We start from the raw sequence: 9,337 nt of genomic DNA on the forward strand, positions 1-9,337 counted from the left end.
AGTCCACTTTGAATATATTTGTGTTGTAGATCATGGCTCACGCAAGTGTCATCCTGAATTTTAATACGTTCCTAGAGAAAGCTAAGTTGAAAGATGATGGAAGCAACTTTGTAGTCTGGGCTCGTAATCTTAAGCTAATCTTACAAGCTGGGAAGAAGGATTATGTCCTTAATGCTGCGCTAGGAGATGAACCACCCGCTACGGCTGATCAGGATGTTAAGAACGCTTGGTTAGCACGTAAGGAGGACTACTCAATAGTTCAATGTGCAGTCTTGTATGGCTTAGAACCGGGACTTCAACGTCGCTTTGAGCGTCATGGAGCATTTGAGATGTTCCAGGAGTTTAAGTTTATCTTTCAGAAGAACGCCCGGATCGAGAGGTATGAGACCTCCGATAAATTCTATGCTTGCAAGATGGAGGAAAACTCGTCTGTCAGTGAACATGTGCTCAAAATGTCTGGGTACTCAAACCGTCTAGATGAACTGGGGATTGAACTCCCGCAAGAAGCTATCACTGACAGAATCCTTCAATCACTGCCGCCAAGCTATAAAGGCTTTGTGTTGAACTACAACATGCAAGGGATGAACAAGTCTCCCGGCGAGTTGTTTGCGATGCTGAAAGTCGCAGAGTCTGAACTCCGTAAAGAGCATCAAGTGTTGATGGTGAGCAAGACCACTAGTTTCAAGAGAAACGGCAAAGGCAAGAAGGGCAATTCGAAGAAGAGCGGCAAGCCTGTTGCCAATCCGCCGAAGAAACCCAAGGCTGGACCTAAGCTTGAAACAGAGTGCTTCTATTGCAAGGGTATGGGTCACTGGAAGCGCAATTGCCCCAAGTATCTGGCAGATAAGAAGGCGGGCAAAGAAAAATCAGGTATATTTGATATACATGTTATTGATGTGTACTTAACCGGCTCTCGTAGTAGTGCCTGGGTATTCGATACCGGTTCTGTTGCTCACATTTGCAACTCGAAACAGGAACTGCGGAATAGACGAAGGCTGGTGAAAGACGAAATGACGATGCGCGTAGGAAATGGTTCCAAGGTTGATGCAATCGCCGTCGGCACAGTGTCACTTCAGCTACCATCGGGATTAGTGATGAACTTAAATCATTGTTATTTAGTGCCTGCGTTGAGCATGAACATTATATCTGGATCTTGTTTATTGCGAGACGGTTACTCTTTTAAGTCTGAGAATAATGGTTGTTCTATTTCTATGAGTAACATCTTTTATGGTCATGCACCGAATGTGAGAGGATTGTTCATATTGAATCTTGATAGCCATACGCATATACATAACATTGAGACCAAAAGAGTTAGAGTAAACAATGATAGCGCCATATTTTTGTGGCACTGCCGCTTGGGTCATATTGGTGTAAAGCGCATGAAGAAACTCCATGCTGATGGACTTTTGGAGTCACTTGACTTTGATTCACTTGACACGTGCGAACCATGCCTCATGGGCAAGATGACTAAGACTCCGTTCTCCGGAACAATGGAGCGTGCAAGTGACTTGTTGGAAATCATACATACCGATGTGTGTGGTCCAATGAGCGTAGAGGCACGCGGCGGATATTGTTATTTCCTCACCTTCACTGACGATTTAAGTAGATATGGTTATGTCTACTTGATGAAACACAAGTCTGAAACATTTGAAAAGTTCAAGCAATTTCAGAGTGAAGTGGAAAATCATCGTAACAAGAAGATCAAGTTCCTACGGTCTGATCGTGGGGGTGAATATCTGAGTTTCGAGTTTGGTGCTCACTTAAGACAATGTGGAATTGTTTCACAGTTAACGCCGCCTGGAACACCACAGCGTAATGGTGTGTCCGAACGTCGTAATCGTACTTTGTTAGAGATGGTGCGATCTATGATGTCTCTTACTGATTTGCCGTTATCATTTTGGGGTTATGCATTAGAAACAGCTGCATTCACTTTAAATAGGGCACCATCAAAATCCGTTGAGACGACACCATACGAACTGTAGTATGGCAAAAGGCCAAAGTTGTCGTTTCTTAAAGTTTGGGGATGTGATGCTTATGTCAAAAAGCTTCAGCCTGAAAAGCTGGAACCCAAAGCGGAAAAATGCGTCTTCATAGGCTACCCAAAAGAGACAGTTGGGTACACCTTCTATCTCAAATCCGAGGGCAAAGTGTTTGTTGCTAAGAACGGAACTTTTCTCGAGAAGGAGTTTCTCTCGAGAGAATTGAGTGGGAGGAAGATAGAACTTGACGAGGTTGTCGAACCTCTCATCCCTCTGGATGGTGGCGCAGGACAAGGGGAAACCTCTGTCATTGCGACGCCGGTTGAGGAGGAAGCTAATGATGATGATCATGAAACTCCAGTTCAAGTTTCTGTTGAACCACGCAGGTCGACGAGATCACGCGCTGCTCCAGAGTGGTACGGTAATCCCGTCTTATCAATCATGTTGTTAGACAACAATGAACCTGCGAATTATCAAGAAGCAATGGTGGGACCAGATTCCAACAAATGGCTAGAAGCCATGAAATCTGAGATAGGATCCATGTATGAGAACAAAGTGTGGACTTTGGAGATACTACCTGAGGGCCGCAAGGCTATTCAGAACAAATGGATCTTTAAGAAGAAGACGGACGCTGGCGGTAATGTGACCGTTTATAAAGCTCGACTTGTGGCAAAGGGTTTTTCACAAGTTCCAGGAATTGACTACGATGAGACTTTCTCTCCCGTGGCAATGCTTAAGTCCGTCAGAATCATGTTAGCAATAGCTGCATTTTTCGATTATGAAATCTGGCAGATGGATGTCAAAACGGCGTTCCTTAACGGTTTCCTTAAGGAAGAGTTGTATATGATGCAACCCGAAGGTTTTGTCGATCCTAAAAATGCTGACAAGGTGTGCAAGCTCCAGCGATCCATTTATTGACTGGTGCAAGCATCTCGGAGTTGGAACAAACGCTTTGATGAGGTGATCAAAGCATTTGGGTTTATACAAGTGGTTGGAGAATCTTGTATTTACAAGAAAGTGACTGGGAGCTCTATGGCGTTTCTAATATTATATGTGGATGACATATTACTGATTGGAAACAACGTAGAGCTTTTTGAGAGCATAAAAGGTTACTTAAATAAAAGTTTCTCTATGAAGGACCTAGGAGAAGCTGCTTACATTCTAGGCATTAAGATCTATAGGGATAGATCAAAACGCCTGATAGGACTTTCACAAAGCACATACCTTGATAAAGTTTTGAAAATGTTCAAAATGGAACAGTCCAAGAAAGGGTTCTTGCCAGTGTTACAAGGTACGAGATTGAGTAAGACTCAGTGCCCAGCAACTGATGAAGATAGAGAGCATATGCGCTCCGTCCCCTATGCTTCAGCCATAGGATCTATCATGTATGCGATGCTGTGCACTAGACCGGATGTTAGCCTGGCCATAAGTATGGCAGGTAGGTTCCAGAGTAATCCAGGAGTGGATCACTGGACAGCGGTCAAGAATATCCTGAAGTACCTAAAAAGGACTAAGGAGATGTTTCTCGTGTATGGAGGTGACGAAGAGCTCACCGTAAAAGGTTACGTCGATGCAAGCTTTGACACAGATCCGGACGACTCTAAGTCGCAAACCGGATACGTATTTATTCTTAATGGGGGTGCAGTAAGGTGGTGCAGTTCCAAGCAAAGCGTCGTAGCAGATTCTACATGTGAAGCGGAGTACATGGCTGCCTCGGAGGTGGCTAAGGAGGGTGTCTGGATGAAGCAGTTCATGACGGATCTTGGAGTGGTGCCAAGTGCACTGGATCCAATAACCTTGTTCTGTGACAACACTGGTGCCATTGCCTTAGCAAAGGAACCAAGGTTTCACAAGAAGACCAGACACATCAAACGACGCTTCAACCTCATCCGCGACTACGTCGAGGAGGAGGACGTAAATATATGCAAGGTGCACACGGATCTGAATATAGCAGACCCGCTGACTAAACCTCTTCCACGGCCAAAACATGATCGACACCAGAACTGTATGGGTGTTAGATTTATTACAATGTAATTCACATGGTGATGTGAGGGCTATATTATTGACTCTAGTGCAAGTGGGATACTGTTGGAATTATGCCCTAGAGGCAATAATAAATGTATAGTTATTATTATAATTCCTGTATCAAGATAATAGTTTATTATCCATGCTATAATTGTATTGAATGAAGACTCATTTACATGTGTGGATACATAGACAAAACACCATCCCTAGCATGCCTCTAGTTGGCTAGCGAGTTGATCAATGATAGTCAGTGTCTTCTGATTATGAACAAGGTGTTGTTGCTTGATAACTGGATCACGTCATTGGGAGAATCACGTGATGGACTAGACCCAAACTAATAGACGTAGCATGTTGATCGTGTCATTTTGTTGCTACTGTTTTCTGCGTGTCAAGTATTTATTCCTATCACCATGAGATCATATAACTCACTGACACCGGAGGAATGCTTTGTGTGTATCAAACGTCGCAACGTAACTGGGTGACTATAAAGATGCTCTACAGGTATCACCGAAGGTGTTAGTTGAGTTAGTATGGATCAAGACTGGGATTTGTCACTCCGTATGACGGAGAGGTATCTCAGGGCCCACTCGGTAATACAACATCACACACAAGCCTTGCAAGCAATGTAACTTAGTGTAAGTTGCGGATCTTGTATTACGGAACGAGTAAAGAGACTTGCCGGTAAACGAGGTTGAAATAGGTATGCGGATACTGACGATCGAATCTCGGGCAAGTAACATACCGAAGGACAAAGGGAATGACATACGGGATTATACGAATCCTTGGCACTGAGGTTCAAACGATAAGATCTTCGTAGAATATGTAGGATCCAATATGGGCATCCAGGTCCCGCTGTTGGATATTGACCGAGGAGTCTCTCGGGTCATGTCTACATAGTTCTCGAACCCGCAGGGTCTGCACACTTAAGGTTCGACGTTGTTTTATGCGTATTTGAGTTATATGGTTGGTTACCGAATGTTGTTCGGAGTCCCGGATGAGATCACGGACGTCACGAGGGTTTCCGGAATGGTCCGGAAATGAAGATTGATATATAGGATGACCTCATTTGATTACCGGAAGGTTTTCGGAGTTACCGGGAATGTACCGGGAATGACGAATGGGTCCCGGGAGTTCACCGGGGGGGGGGGGGGGGGGCAACCCACCCCGGGGAAGCCCATAGGATTTGGGGAGACACACCAGCCCTTAGTGGGCTGGTGGGACAGCCCCAAGGGGGCCTATGCGCCAAGAATAAGAAATCAAAGGAAAAGAAAAAAAAGAGGGAGGAAGTGGGAAGGGAGGGGGACTCCTCCCACCAAACCAAGTCCAACTCGGTTTGGGGGGGGGGAGTCCTCCCCCCCTTGGCTCGGCCGACTCCTTGGGGGTCCTTGGACCCCAAGGCAAGGTCCCCCTCCCTCCTCCTATATATATGGAGCAATTAGGGCTGATTTGAGACGACTTTCTCACGGCTGCCCGACCACATACCTCCATAGTTTTTCCTCTAGATCGCGTTTCTGCAGAGCTCGGGCGGAGCCCTGCTGAGACAAGATCATCACCAACCTCCGGAGCGCCGTCACGCTGCCGGAGAACTCTTCTACCTCTCCGTCTCTCTTGCTGGATCAAGAAGGCCGAGATCATCGTCGAGCTGCACGTGTGCTGAACGCGGAGGTGCCGTCCGTTCGGTACTAGATCGTGGGACTGATCGCGGGATTGTTCGCGGGGCGGATCGAGGGACGTGAGGACGTTCCACTACATCAACCACGTTCTCTAACGCTTCTGCTGTACGATCTACAAGGGTACGTAGATCACTCATCCCCTCTCGTAGATGGACATCACCATGATAGGTCTTCGTGCGCGTAGGAAAATTTTTGTTTCCCATGCGACGTTCCCCAACACCCTCTTGGTGTAAGAAGTTTTGATATCCTTGCTTTCTCCTATCCTTGGTTCTTGTAATGGTTGGTTGTCACTTCATTAGTTTGAAAAGGTTTCCATAAGCCCACTACTATCTTGATCTTTCGTTGTTGTTTTCCAACAACTCCGTTCAATTTTTCTTGCAAAGATGCTTGCCTAGTTCATTGGAGTTAGTAGTTGTCATTCTCTTCTTCCGTATGAGCTAATTCCTATTCTATTGTTTCGGAGGCATTGTGATGTTGCTCTTTTGGGTCTATTATGTTGTTCTATCAAGATCATGGTGTTCCCTCGTTCTATTTACTTGTTTGTTATGTATATTGTCCAATTATCTCTTCTTATCGAATTTTTTGTCCCATTTTCCAACCGAAGTGCTGCCGAAATTTTCCGTGAATTCTTGCTTCTTTCTCATATCATTTCTCATCGCCTTGCAACCTTCAAGGATCGTTGGTTTCACTTGTTTGTCAAAGAAGCAACTAAGTTTTTACCTCTTGTTCCTTCTCATCCTCTCCCCCTTTTCATCCTTAGATCTCGGGGCGAGATCCTCTTGTAGTGTAGGAGAGTTGTGACAGCCCGTTGCCGACGCCCTAGAAGATTCCCCCTTTATTCCATTTCCGTCGTGTGGTTATTTTAATTTGTTGCATCATCATCACATCATGCGCATCATCAGCATTGCATCGGCATCCCGTTGCCGCCCGTTTTCAAAACGTGCATCCGTTGTTAGTTGCCGGTTCTCGTCGTTGTCCGTTCTGAGTCCGACCACACTCACACGCGCCCGCGGCATCGTCGAAAACCCTGTATTTAAAGTGTGTTGAAAACTTTCTTTGATTGGGGTGAGATTTGACGTGCGGTATCATTTTAATATAGCTAGGCCGCCTGTCGAATTTCATCGCGATCGGAGTCCGTCTGGTACCCGAACGGTCGACCGTAGCGGCACCGTATTCGGTCTACCGTCGGACGTTTGTCGGTGTTTCAAATCGTGTTGCCGCGCCGCCCGTTTTCCCTCTCGTCTCCGGTAAACCACTCTACACAGCTAACCTTAACCCGCCTCTTTGATCGGACCGCACGATCGCGATCGGAGGGTCGAAAAACTCCCCAGAAACCCTCTAACCTAGCCCCTTCCTATAAATAGCTGCCCTCCCTCCCATTTTAGGCAAAACCCTAGCGCTTAGGGACCCGTGCCCAGCCGCCAGCCCCACCTCTCCACGCTCTCTCCTCCCACCTCCAGTTGCCGGGCCCGCCCGAGCCCGGGTCAGGCCCGCGAAGCCCATCTGGCGAGCTCCTCCTGAGCCAGCCAGCGCCCCGCTCCTCCCGAGTTGCTCCTGCCGCCTCTGCGCCCTCCCTCGGCCCCGCGCCATCCGTCCGTGCAGCCCTAGCCGCCGCCCGTGCTGCGCAGCACCGCCCTAGCCGCCGCCGGAGCCGCCTGCGCCGCCTCATCGTGTCCTTAGCCGAAGAACCTCCCATGGCGCGAGCCGTGCTGTAGCCGCCGGATCCACCTTGGGGGTCGCTGCGTCGCCCTAGTGGATCCCCCGCCTGGCCCGTTCCCATCGGATCCGCCTCGGGGTCCTCTGCATCGGACCCCCCTTGTCCCGCCGTCGGCTGCCCGTGCTCCCGTCGCCGTGTCCCAGCTGCAGGCTACGGTCGCCGCCCTCGGGCACGACGAAGGGACGAGGCGGCCTCCCGTCCGCGAGCGCGACCCCCCGCATGGGCCTCCACTGCCCCGACCGGCCCAGCTGGCCACGAGACCAGGTCGGCCCAAGGCCAGGTCGGCCTCCCCACCGCCACGCCGGCCCAGAGCCAAGGTGAGCCTCTATTCCCCACCTCCGGCACAATTTAGTTATCCTGCACCCATGTACTATTTGGCCGAGTTTTGCCAGTTTCGGCCCGGTAGACAGATTAGGCCCGTTAGCGTTTTTTTTAGGTTTTCGTATTTCATTTCAATTCCAGGTTTTTGCTAGATTTTAAAATGCCCGTAGATTTTATTTCGTAAGTCGGATTGAGGCGTGTAGTATATGGATTAGGTGTAGAATTTCGCGTAGTATCCGTTTTTGCAACTTGCATAAATGGTTGATGAGGTTTGACCCACTGTTTGCCTAGAGTAACGTGCTGTCCCATTAGAATAGTGCCCGTATTTATTTTTCGCGCAAGACCGGGTTGTTCGTATGCCGTATTAGAAATGCCCATGTTTTAGGAACCATTTTTTCATGCATTTTAGAGTGGTCGTTTGTATTTTTGCGTGTAGGGAATTGCCTCTAGTTTATTTTCCCGTATATAGGTTATTTTCTTGCATTTATGTGTGGCATTATTTTTGTGTTGCAATCCCACATGTCTTATATGTTTTCGGGGTAGAAAAATCCATGTGATTTTTCTGTGCAATTAGTTTTAGCTTTTGAGTAAATTAGTTCGCGCGATATTTTGCCGTGATGCCCTTTTGTTTAATTCGTAGGATTTATTCGGTGCTTCGTTTGACGGAGTTGTCAACTAGGGAGTTGTTCTTGGGTGTTTAGACTAGCCCCTGATATTTTTGGGTGCAATAGAAATGCATGTTTAGGTGTGTTTTGATTGCCCTCAAGTTGCTAGAAATAGTGCTGATTTGGAGGAGCTGAAATATTTCTAAGTCTAGGATCTGTTATTATTTTGTTGCTGTCTTATCTTGCTTGCATCTTGTGATCTGTAGCTCTTTTGAGGTTGGTCCAATGGAATTAGTTGTACCCCTTGTGTTTCTCTAGCATGCTGTAAATTTTCATGCCATTTGGAGTCCTGTAACTATAGATTTTTCTGCTGTCAATATTGCTTCAGATCGAAAACTGCACTTTCATGAGGTGTTATTTTCACTAAGTCTGAAATAGTGTGTGAGATGCCATTTTGTGACTTCTTTTCCTAGTGATCCGTGATGCCATGCTAGTTGTTGTTAATTGGTTGTAGTAGTGCTTCTTGCCCTCTTTCGTGTCATTCCTTGTTTGAGTTTATCGAAGTTGTGTAGCTCGTAGTTGTGGGGCGTAGAAAATGCTATTTGGCTGATTTTTGCAGTTTGTAGTGATTTGTTGTTTTGCTCGTAGTTTTCGAACCGTAGCTCCGATTTGATCGTGTCCTACATGAAACTTGCTTAGAATCTCATGTAGTTTCATTTTATCTTGCTGGTTGTATGTTTTGAAGTGCTCGTGACCGTCGTAGCTCACATATTGCATTCATGCCATCATATCTTGCGGTGTCCGTATCTTTTGATCCGTAGCTCCGTTGGAGATGTTCTTTATGTGTTGATTGCTTGAAATGATGCGTAGAATCACGTGAACCTATTTGTTTTGCTGTTTAACAACTAATTAAAAGCATTAGTTCAGATCTGGACAGAATTGTAAATTAACTTGTGAGGTCGTTTCGGAGGTGCTATATGTCATTTCTGACCTCATTTAAAATGCCTAGATAGGTAG

Source organism: Hordeum vulgare, chromosome 2H (assembly GCF_904849725.1).
Source record: "Hordeum vulgare subsp. vulgare chromosome 2H, MorexV3_pseudomolecules_assembly, whole genome shotgun sequence".
Lineage (NCBI taxonomy): Eukaryota > Viridiplantae > Streptophyta > Magnoliopsida > Poales > Poaceae > Hordeum > Hordeum vulgare.